Raw genomic sequence first — 14,145 nt, 5'->3', positions numbered from 1 at the left:
CACATGGCCATTTTGCATGTGGGTTGGGAGAGTGCTCAAAGTGAATGAAATTTGGATTCCCTCCTCACAGTGGCTATTTTTTTTTTCATTCAATGTTCCAGCCATTCGTATTGCTGCTTCTAGACTGACTCAATGCTTTCAATGAGGCTATGCTGAGTTACACTGAAACTTTAAATGAAAGGATTAAATAACATGCTTGTCTTTGTTTATCTAAAATCTATGTTTAAATGACAAAAATCTAAATTATTTCCCAGATATTTCCCAAATAAAGGATAAAGACCTTTCATTACATCAAATGTGGGATATGAATATCATAAGCCCTGACTGTATTTAAGACAGCTATGTGAAACAGTCATATGTGTTCTGCAGTATGTTCAACATGTTCTACAGCAACAACAGGTATGTTTGGGAGCATTAAGCACAAATTTATTTGATAATTAATTAGAAAAAGAACTCTGTGCACTACTGTCCAAACACACGCACAGACACGTATCTAAAAGGATGGCACACTGACCGGTGGGCAGAGTTTCAGCGTTACAGAAACTCAGACACGGTACAAGTGCAGTACACATAGTCACTGAGAGCTTAATCTATCCCCCCAAATCATCCAATCATTAGTCTAAAAGACAGATTAGCTTTGGAGAGGGAGAAGACATGCTGTCTGTTGCTATCCCAGCCTCTTTCTGACAGAGCGAGGAGGAGGAGGGGGGGATACAGAGGGGAGGGGGAGGGAGATCGGAGATATGTTGGGTGAAGGGAGAAGGAGGGGGGGGGTTGGCCTTAGTTCCGATGTGAATGGAATGGAAACAGCAAGGGAGAGAGAGAGAGGGGAGGAGGGAGGGAGGGAGGGAGGGAGGGAGTGAGAAAGAGGGAGGGACGGAGAGGATATCAACCTGCTCCCTTTGACTGAACAATGTGATGGGGAAAATAAGCTCCTCGTCACACTGACCAGAGAGGGGTTTTGTGGAACAGAGAGAAGATGAGACATTCGGACTGAACAAATGAAGAAGTAAAAAAAAAAAACAGAAAAGAGACCACCAGAACACAATGCTGTCTTCACAAGAGGGGGAGAGGGAGAAGACTTGGAGGAATTAGATGAAAGGAGAGAGGGATGCAGTGTGGAGGTAAGGCATGTCTTTCACTTGACCCAGATTCTCAGGGATGTGCACATCTTTCCCTCAACCTCCGCGAACTGGACTGTGACCCAGTAGCTCTCCGTCTCAAAACACCTCTTTGTGCTTACATGCGCGCGGCTTTTCAGTTGACTCCACCGTAAAAAAAAAAAAAACCCCAGCCACTCTTAACACAGAGGAGGAGGGAATGTGTCAACCCAATAAGGGAAACGCTTTGTGTAAGGAGGGAGAGGAAATGATGTTTGAGGTAGATTCCTCTTTCTCTCTTCTGTGTGTTTGACTTGTTTTTCCTTCTCTGTTGAAATGGTGTTATGACACTGACATGAAGCCACTGCAGCCTCTGCTGTATGCTTCTTAGGGCTGCAGGACTGAGGGGGAATTGCAGAGAGAGAGAGAGAGAGGGAGAGAAAGAGAGAAAGAGAGAGAGAGAGAGAGAGAGAGAAAGAGATGCACTCACAGACACAGAGAGGTAAGACAAACGTGGTATTTTTCCTGTAGAGATATTCCTGCAGTTATTGCTGTGTTTGGAGTTGAAGGGAGATTTGGATGTAGGGGCTGGTGAGGGCAATGTGTGCGTTTTTGCTGAGACAGAAAGAGGAAGAGATGGTGTGAAGCCGGGGGGGGGGGGGGGGGGGGGGTGATGGGTGATGGGATCAGTCTTGCTTTAAAACGTGCACTGCAAAGCAGGGCTGTGCGCAAATTATTTGGGGGAGATACTTTTATTGGTGTGGGGAGTGTTATGGTGAAATAGAAAGGCAGGACAATGAAGTGACAATGGAATGTAAAGTGGATGGAGCAGCTTACATAAGCCTGGGTACTGAATAATTTTGTGTGCATGTCATATATGTATATGTATCTATATGTATAGTGTGTTGCATGGTGATGCACTGTTTCTGGTATATTATTGACATGCATTTTACCTTCTTTTACTCAGTACTGACAGTAATTATTGGCTAATATTAATATTGTTCTATATTTGGTTCTGACAGATTGGTACCAACAACATATGTGTCTTTTGTCTCTGATAGTGTGATGATTTGGATATTTCAGATACTCTGTTCTTCTGTGCAGCGCATGTGAAATTTACTTCATGCATGAGACAGAAACTGTGTGCTGGCAAGCTGGCCAATGGGGTAGATGTAGGAATGTAAACGGGCACACAAACGTGTAAGAAAGAGATGCGTCTATTTCTGTCTCTGTCTGACTAGTGCTTCATAATTGTTCTCTCTGGGAATATAAACAGACAGGTGATGCTTATAACTGTGTGCTGAATAGGCAGTGTTGTTGCGATAGAAACAGCAGATTGATTGGCTGCCGAGTCTGGTTCTGGGCTGGGCCTTTCGACACATGCTGTGCGAAGCTAATGACGCTTTGTTTTCATGGTGGCGTCACAGACACAGGCACTGAAGAAAGCCTTTTTTATCATGGTCAGTTGAAAGGACACAGGAAGACGCGCTACAAGATCTGCGGTTGATATCCTGCCCTGTCTGTCAGGGCACCAAATCAGTGCAAGCAGGAATGTAGTATGAATGATCCTGTTGAACCTTGGGGGGGCTGGTGTTCTTTTTATGACCATAACAGGATCTCAATGTGGCTGGACTGATTAGATCCACTCTTCAGCCAAAGGAGCACAAAACACAGCCCTTGGCCTGCTGTGGGGTGGCTTGGACATCAGTCTTTGGCTCATGTGACACGGTGGTGTAAATTAAAAGAGGGATATTTTGAGTTTGATACGGATGTGCAGGCTGTCTGCTGGGGGCCGTGTTTCCATCACAATGCCAAAATGAGTTGAGCTAAAACCGATTTAACAGAGGTACAGAAAACTATTTGGTAAATTTGCCTAATTTAAAAACACTGGGAGGCCTGACAGTGCTGTCCCTCTCCGCTGTAAACCAATGTTAAAATCACTGTGAATTGAAAGTCACCATTGACATTATAGTAACACTATAAGTAAGTACATAGACCAGCATTGCACAGGGGTCTGCGAAAATACATCTGTCTTTACTGGTGCAATTCAGGAAATGTAATTTGCTCAATAGTACAACGGCTTGAAAACGGGGTTTCAAAGCTGTGACTCATGGCCCAAAGCCCAGCGCCCCAACAACGACTCAGCACTGCTGTCCTCTTTGCATACCTAATTACATTACGTGCCGAAAGCAAAGCCGTTTCGAGCAGACATTTTAGCCGCAGCAGCAGACCGGCATAGTGAAGTATGACTAGTGGGACAAGGACACTGCTAAAAGTGGTGATATGGTGAGGCTGGTTTAGTAACTCCGCTACCCAGACTGCGGAGGTTGAGTCATTGCCATCAATACCTGCCTCATGCCTTCTTGGTGTCAAAAGGGAGGCTATTCTGAATTTATGAATTGAAGCCCTTTAGCTTTGGTACCCTCTTTTTGCTGCCCCTTCACATAACATTTTACAGAACCTCATTCACAAAGGTGCCTAAAGATACAAGGCACACCTCTGGAATATTGAGAAATGGAAGCAGAATCAGAGTTGTTACCTACTGTATATCTCTCTTGTCTTTGCTACTGTTTTCAAATATCAAGGTTTAGAGACGTCATTGCAGTCATAACACACTAAGATGTTGTCAGGCACAAAGTCTGAGAGTTCAGAGATCTCTGTTTCCACCTTACTGGGCCAAACCATTTTTTTTTTTTTGTAAATGGATTTTGTTTTTCATTTTGCTCATTTAAATAATGAAGAAACACTTAAATGTCAAAATGGATGGGTTGTTCTCCTACCGGCTTTTTAAATATAGATCTGATTCATGTCTGATTCATGAGGACCTACTTACAAACGGTACAATGCCTCTTTACTTAAAAACTCTACCCTGACACTCCACCGGCAAGCTTTGCGCTGTTTTGGCTCGCTTCCACGAACCTCCCTGTAGAAATCCAACATGGCTGCCAGAATGTCTCCATGCCCATCGAGAACAGTGTAGTGAACAGAAAAATCTTTCGCGTGATAAAAAGTCAACACAAGGCATTAATTGACGAAATGAGGGAGGCTCATTTGCTCAAGCGGCACTTGATTTAGATCCTCTAATTGGCATGCAGCCATTTGCCCCTTTCCCTTTTTGTCACCTGTACTTTGATGCCATGCTACTGATAAGAGCTTAATGACACTCAACTGAAGAACTGTTTCTCTGAGCTCTGAGGTCATCGACTGCTTGATCGAGAACAGAGAGAGAAAAAAAACAAAACAAAAGGAGAGAGACAAAGACAGGGCAGCTAGGGGGATCAAAACCCACCATTTCTTATTGCTTGAATGTTACCCATTACAGGGTGTCCATCTGACTTTCTTTTCCGTGAGCCCATTTATCTATTTGATCCTTTTTCTCAATATGGAAATGCAAGTACAGAGCCTGTGGAGGTGGGAAAGGCAGGGATGTTTCAGTGATGGTAATTTAGACTTAGCAAATTAAGGTAATTGTATACATAAGTGTCTTAATGTGGAGCAAAGGAATATGTATTGCAACTCAAAGATGTTAGCTGAAATATTTACAAAACTGACAGGTGTTCTCTTTTGCTATACAATATTCACACAACAATTAAGTTACATTACACAGCTACATAACTGCCTCACAATCTTTGAACATGTACAGTATGTCAGGGCTCAGGCAGGGACTCAGGCGCAGACAGCGGAATAGGGTGCGCAAAGCGAAGTTTAATAAAGCCAACACGGGGAATCCAGAAAACGTAGTCAAAACAGGCGAAGTCGGAAAACCAGAAAAGCACGGCTAACAATACCAAAAATCGGATCCAAAAACGTGGTCAAGAAAACGGGCAAGAGTACAGATAAACAGCAGGCAGGCAGAACAGGAACAAACGGCTTGTAGCAACACAGACGAACTGAGACGAACTCACAATGAGACAAGAAACAAACAAGGAATATATAGGGCAAGGCAGATGACAAGATGGGGTTCAGGTGTGCAGGTAGGCAGGTGGAGCCAGTCAGATGACCAGGTGGGCGGAGACAGGGCGGAGAGCAGGGCAGGGCTGGAACACAGGGAAAAAACAAAAGCACATGGACAGGGAAAACAAAAACAAAAACAAAAACAAACCCGGCTAGGGAGCCGCAGTCCTGACACAGTATGTGTTTGGGATCTATCTAGGATAAAGGTTTACACATATATGCATATATGAAGAGATGTAACACCAGACAATAGGTGTGTTTTTGCAAGGCTTCAAAAGTTTTAATAACTACACATTGATAAACCTATCTTCAACACTCAGAGCTTATTGGCAAATAGGGAGTAGGACTCAGAGGTGTGTTTGATTTTCCTGTAGGGACATTCAGTGCCACACCACCATTTCCTCTGTGTCAAGCATGAAAGATCAAAGCTAAATATAGAAGTTAAAAACGATGTGCTGGAAATATTCATCAACAAAGTCCTGCAACTCAAAAAGAAACAGCACTTCAGGAGACATCTTATTACAAGGTAGTGCAAGTACTGCAGGATGAAAATGTACTGATAAAACAAAAAAAAAACCCAGCCCAGGACAAAGGAGAGTGTTTAGTGTTACTTTGCATTCCTGCATTTCACCACTGAAAGGCCAGAGGTGAAACAAAGGCAGTAACATAAATATATGTGAGTACACGTGTACCCACACACACACATTTATGTATGTGTATATGAAGATATATAAAATTATATACACTATATATGACATCCTCACATTTCTGTATGCCTCAGTTATATCAGACAATTGTTTTGTGGTTCCCTAATTTCCATAACCCCCCTCCCCCAGCACACACACAGATGCACACACACACGCACACACACACACACACACGCACACCGCACACAGAGACAGTACGATGCACGGGTGCTCCGTGACACTCGAAATGACTCGTTCTGCCCGTTGGGTGACACACAGGCTGTCCTTAACTATTATTAAACGTCCCATTTTTAAAAAAGACAGAGCCGTGGAGGACGGAGCCCTGGTGCGCTGGCCCGCTTCTTCCCCCGGTGGTAGCCGCCAATGTTCCGGTTCTGGCTGACAGTCTTGCAGAATCCGTCTGTGACTCAAAGACTCCCAGAAGCACAGGGAGGAACACAGCTGCAGCAAACCCCGGTCTTCAAACGTGTTTGTTAGCGGGATTCTTCCTCCTCAGGCCGTTGACACACTTCTGATCTAAATCAGCTGAAAAATACATGATGCTCCATCAATACATTAAAACAAAATAGTTTTGTTATGATCTTGTTCACTCTTCATTGCTTCTACTGTATTATAAACTGCTGTATTGTGTGATCATATATTATATACCCCCTCTATTTTACTGATAATAAGTTTTGAACATGTGCTATATATATCTTGAACAAAACCTGTATGCAATTCATATCAATATCATATTGCTCAGTATATGTATATGCATGTGTTTATTGGCTATAACTTCCTTAGTGCTACTCCTTTGAAAAATCCATGTGTGTTGATTATGGTAAAGTATGTTTAAATGATTCCATTTGTGTATGCAATTCATATACATACTTTGTGAGTCATGTTTCACAATGTAATGTATTGTTTCGCAATGTAATGTTTTCATGCATGTTCTGCAGAATATTTGAATGTGCGTGAAAATAAGGGTAATCTGAACTAATGCAATTATGCCTGAGAAACCATCTTTGAATTCACGCTCAGTCATTTTTTTTCTTATGTTCTATACCGTTACAAGGTAAAAGAGTGTTTTATGTGTAACTGAAAATGCAATCCATCATCCCTAACGATAGGCCAGAAACAAGCACTTCAAGAGGTGTTGACAGAAATAGCCACAGAGAGAAGTGGGGCACTCGCTCACTACTTTAAGCAGTGGAGAAGTAGACACATTTAGAAACAGCATGTGTGTGTCAGAAAGAGTCAGGCTACGTGAGTCGCTTCAGAATAATTGAGTCCGTTTTGGGAGAAATTAGGGAGACATCAGAGCTTAAATGACAATGACTGAGACGGAGTGATAGGGGACAGACAGAGAGAGGAAGAATGAATCAGAGTCTCAATGGGACAGACTGAGACTGAGTTCAGGACTGAAAACAAGAATGAAGAAAAAGCAGCAAAGGGCAGATCGATAGCGTTACAGAGACTTTTCGTACTGATTTTATAATCAATATTAAATTCCACTGTTGTGATTGTGAATGTTGCTTTGTTACGCTGCTCTTTTTGAAGAAGTAATTTGTATTTGTATAACTCTGGCAACACAACAATGGTCATAATGAAGCTTCTTGACAGTTGCAAAACTGAATTGAGACAGAAAAAGAGTCCTGGCTTATTCATGGTGAAAGCTGTTTTCCAAACAAACAGAGATAATACAAATTCAGTGACAGCCAGCAGCCCCGGCTGTGCTCCAGCAGTGAGCTAGCTATGGGAAACTGAAACAATAATGCGAGAAGTACTGGGACGTAAGGCTCAGTTAGTCTCTTAAAATAAAATAGCTGCCCTCCTGTCGCAACAGATAGAAACACATCCTTCTTCTCCTAGGAGAGGACCCAAGAAGCAGTGAATGATAAATGCACAAGAGCGATCAACTATTAGCAGTTATAAGCTCACGATCAGATACTCTCCCCCAAGTGCAAAAGAGAGGGAAGCTGCAGGTCAGAGAGGAAGAGCAGGTTATATCGTGATACTATTGTACAGGGCTGCAGAAAGAGCTGTCAACTTCCTCTTTTAGGATGGCTGCGAGCTGAAACAGGAAGTGCGAACAGTTATATTACAAGTTAAAAATACATATGATGTATCTGTAATGATTTACAAACAGTATGATTTAATTATTTGCTTATTAATAGTTTTAATTGTATTTGATAAAATAATTGTATCCTAGCCATCATTAGTAATGGTCATGAAAAAAAAAATAGTAATATAGAGAAGTTCCTCTTTTTTATAAACACACACACATGCCTTGTCTTGCTCTCTAATGGTGACATGAGCCCAAGGGTTTTGTGTGTCTAAATATTCCCTCCGGTTCTTGTTCCCACAGGGTTAGAGGACTGTACAGACTCTTAGCTCTGTGGTAAGAGCAGTGCTCACAGAGGAAGAATGAAGGAGATGTGAGACTGAAACACACTAGCCATAGTGTGACTCTGAAAAAAGGACTGTTTTCTACCTCTCTACCCCCAGCCCAGACAAATATGGCTTTTACAGCATAGTACTTTCCTCCATGGACAGCACTGTGCATTTAAGTATTATGTGTTTAGTTATGTCTTTTAGCAGTTTTGCAATGTTAACTACCCTTTCCATGCATTTTGTATGAACTCAGACTTTCTTAAAAGCGTACAAACCAAATCTGTAATTTTCAAAATAGTAATTGAATACTTTCTGTCTGTGGCAGTAATCATAGTTGTATTACTACTCAATTAGAAGAATGAAACTACTGTAAGCAAGTGGGAGTAAGTAACTCACATGCTTTAACATGCTATCATCATGATGCAGTCGCCCACTGCCTTCATTTCTATAGGCATGTTGAAATCGAGCTCAGTAGTCCTTGCATCTCAAACACACTCTGAGGCAAAAATTGAATAACTACTTTCTCAGCCCTTTAATGTCTCTGGAGGTGTCTGAATTCATACCTCTGAATTCATGTGGTCATTTTACAGTAAAACACTGAAGAAGAGGGACCATTAGCTGGGGGGAGCTTTCAGAAGGTGAGAGAATGTGGTGTGTGACTCAGTGCCCCACTGGGGAGAGATGGGGGACTTTGTTTTCGTGTGAGAATATGTGAGACTTGCTTGCTGTTGGCTGGTACATGACAGCTGATGGCTTCCTACCCTGGTAAATCAAAATTAAATCAGACTGGGTGATGGAGTGGCAGAAGGGAAACTCACAGCAACAGCAAGTGTGGCAAGGAAAGCACTATTAATTATAATAGAATGAACCTTTTTTTTAAACTAAGCAAAAGTTATCTGTTGGAACGAAAGCTTTGCTAAAAGCGTACAAGACTGCTTTTCACAGTATATTAACATTTTCAATACATGGACTGTATATCTCACAAAGTTTTGTGGTTTTGCTTTTTGTAGACTGCAGAACCGAATCCCTGCAACAATATCAGAACAAAAGCGATGGGTGAGGTAGATATTGTGCTTTCCTTTTTCAGTGCAGGATGCTAAGATTAAGATGTCAAAGAAAACAGCCGATTCAATTCTATTTTCGTGCAGGATTAGGAAGGCCTGCACCTGGGCTGCCGGAATGGGGGAATTTCGTAAATAATTAGCAAACCCTGCCCTGGTCCTCCCATCCGCACGTCCCCTCACTTAAGTACCAGCCAAATTAATAATTAATCTGCCGCAGCTGTGAGTCCAATTTCTGAGGCCCTTACACGAGCCCGCTTTGCAAAATTTGCAGGGTTTTATATGGGGTGCCAGCAGGCTGCGTTAACCAGCACAGTCCCAAGACTCAAGACAGACCCCCCTCTTCAACCAAGCAACATACAACTATCAGTGAGACATTCAGCTTGCTATGCAAAAAGATCCAGGTCCTACTTCTGAGAGACTCAGCAAGCAATCATCTATTTTCAGATGAATAGCACCATGCAGACCCGGCGCTATGGGGGTGCTTAGCGGTGCATTGCACCCCCAGATGGACCTCAGTGCACCCCGAGTTGTCTCTTATATCCCCATGTCTACATAGTATTTATGACTTTGTGTGCACCCCTGTGGATTGCAATTGCACCCCTCTGTATTTTCTCCCGGCGCCGAGCCTGGCACCATGTTAAGTAGTATAGATACCATGATATAATGCGGGTTGGGATTTTCAAAGCATTTTAATCTGGTTCATCCGTATTTATGACTTGAAAGACTTTTCTATTCTCTTGTTGCAGTTCAGCCTGGTACAAGCAGTCGTTGATAAAATAAATTGTCCTTCTCCCCATTGCATCATATGATAACATATGAAGTCACTCAATATCACTTCAGAAATCAGTCAAATTGAGTAACTGAAGCTGCAATTACAGCTGTTGTTGATTTGATTTTTCTTTGTTGAAAATGCATTTGGTAGGTGTTACTTGACTTAAGTAGTGCTGGTAGTCCCTAATTTACAAGGACAAACATTAAAAACGGTTCTTCCATTGTCCTGCTGTAGTTTCCCCCACCTTGACCACAAATCTTGTCACCTGCCAATCTATTGTGGTACAAAACCATATCTCTCATTTCTCCCAGGAAGTGTTTTTACCCTTGGGACAACAAAGTAACATTGTCTTCAACATTTAGACCATTTTTTAATATTTAATTTAATATTGTTCATATTTGTAGACACATCTCCAGGAATGGAGTAGATCTTCTTAATTGTCTAAAAAAAGGTTACAGGGACACATGGTCAGTCTGTAGGCATGGGTAGGGTGATGGAGCACCCATATAACAACATGAAGCATTGATTTTGTAAACACAGCACAGTAATAAAGTATCCTTGAGCGATATACTTAAATTTCTTTATTAAGTACCCCAGCTATGTAAATGGGTGATACATAAGCTATGTAAGCTGCTTTGGATAAGGGTGTCCACTAAGCAAGCAGTGTGATGTAAAGACTAATCCCAGATGAGCAGAAGACAAACTCAGCTGTGGTGTATGCAAGACTGTCACCTCTGAGAGGCACTTCCCATAAACTGTTCATAATATCATGCTTCTTCAGGACATTACAGAGACGCGCTGATATTTTCATTTGCGGCCTATCCGTCATGCACGTCAGTGTTCATAAATACCAGAACCCATGTCTCTTTGACAGCAAGGGAACTGATGTCTCTCTGTCTAATGCAAAATAACTTCCTCTTCTAAAATGACCGTAAACAGTGCTCCATTCTGATTTCACAACAGTTGAGTGCACTCAGGGAAAGTTGCACAAAGCATTTCATGTATACATTGACTGTGCAACAAAGGTTTTTTTTAAATCTTGTATTCTTGTGGTTTGGATCATTGCCCTTGCTTTGCCCTTCCTAATTATCAGTAAGTGTACAGCTGTCATCCAAAGGGAAAATGATTCAATTTTTTCTCACCAACCATTTTTTTTTTTCCACAGGGCTGTCCAAGTACGGCCCTTTTAGAATATTAAAATCATAGGAAGCACAACACAGATACAATGAAAATTACGCAGATCAATAAAAGGCGGTGTGACTGACTGCCAAGAGCAGTGTCGGTGAGAGGTGGATTAGTTCAATTATCCCGGGATCGATCGCTTTCATCGGGTGACACAGGGCCCTGCAGAAGAAGTCAGTGAAGCAAGGCTGTTAGGTTGGACCCTGGAGAGGACAGGACCCTATCACATAACAGCTGAAGAAAATCATACAAGCACATTCTTGTTCTGCTCCACAGCGACTATTTTAATGTATAAAAAGTCACAACAGCCAGCATTTCATTTACCGATAGATACCTGAACACACTGATGAGCTTCTGGGTCATATCCCATGCTATTTGGGAAATAATCCACTGTGGTGGCATATGATTCAGTTTCACCTGTAACAATCATTTTGCATTACATTTGATGGGCCTAGATCTAGTTCATTAACAACTTGTGTAGAACTGTTTTAGCTAAGCATTACTGAAAACATTCCATTTGGATTGTTGTAACAATCCATGTAAATTGTCCCTGATTACACTAACTGCTCCTCCTTTCAGCGTAGCATTAACACCACCCCAGCTAGTGATTCTGAACATTTTTGACTGAATAATGAATATAGCAATATTATTACCTGATTAATATTAATAATGATCATAGCAACATTACTGCCTCCATGGTCCCTAAACTCCAGTTGCCAGCAACTACACAAAGCTGAGAAACAGAGAGAGCAACTGAGGAAGGTTTATGATTATGACATACACCCTGCCGAGGTGCAGAGGTCAGAGTGCACGTGAAATCTTTTTCTGTAACACAGGAAGCATACTAAATGAGGGAGGAATCACAAATAGAGCAGCAAAGTGAACAGGAAATAGGTCTCAGTGTCAACAGCATGCACCAAGGAAGACTGTCTACCCCACCCTCCACTGCCCCCCGGCAGTGTTTAGCCCTGCTATCACATGCACATATGCTTTGCTTCTTCCACCTCAATTCACTGGAACTCAAACGCTTACCACAGAGCAATTACAACACCATGCACACAGATTCAGATTCAGATTAAGATTCAGATTATGTTATTTATTTTGCCTTAAATCTGAGTGACAAAATCAAATGCTCGCTAAATATTTATTTTTTAAAAATTCTGATTTCAGTGTTAAATTATGTATTTAGAATGCTTGCATTTATTACAGCGTGTGCATTTTATATCTGAAGATATGTGTAGAATCAGAGTGAATCAGAGAATCAGAAAATACTCTGAGATTTTGCATACGTTTGGGGAAAAGAATAACATAGCTTTCTTGTTGTTGTTGCAGTTCTGAAGTATGTGGAGATGGACACAAACACCGTTCAGAATAATGGCCGGCACACATTCTGACCATGAGGCAAGTTACCTAGTAGATATCTTGGGCAGTCACAGACAGATACCTTGCGTTAAACACCCTTGAGAAAGGTAACCAGAGCTGCTTCAGTAAATAGCTGTATGAATGGATAACATGTAAGAATTGTAACACATGCAAGTTGCTCTGGATAGCGTCAGCCTAACAACTTAATGTAAATGTAGAGAGCGTTTTTCTCTTCAGTGAGGGAATCTTGTCTTTAAGAGCCCAGTTTTGGACAAACCCAGCAGTGGATTCCCCTGCTGTGCAAGACGTGTCTCTCCCAGTGAACCCTGGCAGACAGGCTGTCCATGTGACATCTGACAGCAGGACAGGGGATTCACCTGCAAACAGTGCAATCAGGGAGAGGGGATTTTCAGTAGGAGCCCTGAACTCCAACAGACAAAGCAGTCGCCTTTCACTTACCGCACAGTTTTGGTTATAGTTACTACATCATTTCACACAATGCTTTGATGTCATCATAGTTATCATAATTGCCTGTTATTTTTCATCGGTCTTTGTTATTGTGTCTGTTATTGTAATACAGTGTGGAACTGTTGCTGAAATTCAACAGTTCCACAAAGCATCTCAGGGAAGAATTCTTATACAGGGCACATGTACACACAACACTGTATTGTATCCCAGCAGGGTTACATTTTAAAGGCGTATATTGTCTCTTGTAAGTGAGGCAATTCTGTGTTCAATCCATGATGGTAACTCATTCAGGAGGGTCACAGGTCATCCTAATCCGTACAGTCTGAAGTAAACGATTGTAGTAACAAACATGCTCTCTAGACTGGACAGCGGTTCAGTGTAGGGTCATGGCTTAAGATGATGGTAAGAATAAACATGGCAAAAATAATGCCACAGTCTGTCTATCTGTGGCTTTTAGATTCATCTGTCCATCCCAACACAACGTTGAGCCTTAGGGGAAGCTGAACTATATGATTTATAACATTAAGGTACATAGTCATATATAAATGGATGAGATGATGAAAAACCTCTCCTGATATTGAATAATTAAGCATTTAGAACATGTTGTTGAAAGTGGTATCAAATGCAATAACTTAAATCAAGGGGTTGCAAAAATCATTTTAACATTCAAAGCTCTTGCATGGTTTTGTGTCCATGGCGGACATTTTCGTCTGATCTTAGTCATGTTACAACTTGTACAGCTGTAGACAACTTATAGATGGAGATGATTCCAGTTGACATTACTGATGTTAAAATGTTATCAATAATGAAAAATGATTCAGTTTGTAACAGTTAAGGATAATCCACAAAGCTGAAGGACAGTGTAGGCTTCTCAGTAAAATATAACAGTGCCTGTGTCCAAGGATGTGTGGATTTGTTACATCTAAGGCATCAACTGGGACTTTTAGTAGAGTTGGGGTGACACACCACAAGTCCAACACCAGAAGGGCTTCAGGAAAGTGCACTAGACACAGCATTCTTGTATGTATTTTAGAAAACTGATATATGCTGTATTATTTCTGAAGAGAAAATTGATGCAGGTATAATACAGATCAGACACAAACACTTCTCTGTAGGTTTTGGGAATGAATAACTACTTTTACATGACTCCGCCGCTACATTTA

At 41.6% G+C, this 14,145-nt stretch overlaps 1 protein-coding gene across 2 annotated transcripts in view; it reads left to right on the top strand.

The window, feature by feature from the left end:
• Nucleotides 1-880: 880 nt before the first annotated feature.
• The window catches only part of LOC118774790 (signal-induced proliferation-associated 1-like protein 2), a 30,725-nt gene continuing 17,460 nt past the window's right edge, over nt 881-14,145 (top strand). The window contains exon 1 of one of the 2 annotated variants that reach the window (XM_036524286.1): nt 881-1,124. The gene's annotated coding sequence lies outside the window, so the exon portion shown is untranslated. Of the gene's footprint in view, nt 1,125-1,582; nt 1,603-14,145 lie in introns of those variants that run through there. The other variant, XM_036524287.1, reaches the window with a different exon arrangement.

Source organism: Megalops cyprinoides, chromosome 3 (genome assembly GCF_013368585.1).
Source record: "Megalops cyprinoides isolate fMegCyp1 chromosome 3, fMegCyp1.pri, whole genome shotgun sequence".
In the NCBI taxonomy this organism is placed as follows: Eukaryota; Metazoa; Chordata; class Actinopteri; order Elopiformes; family Megalopidae; genus Megalops; species Megalops cyprinoides.
Note: the sequence above shows the minus strand (reverse complement) of the source record. Positions and strands in the feature narration are given on the sequence as shown.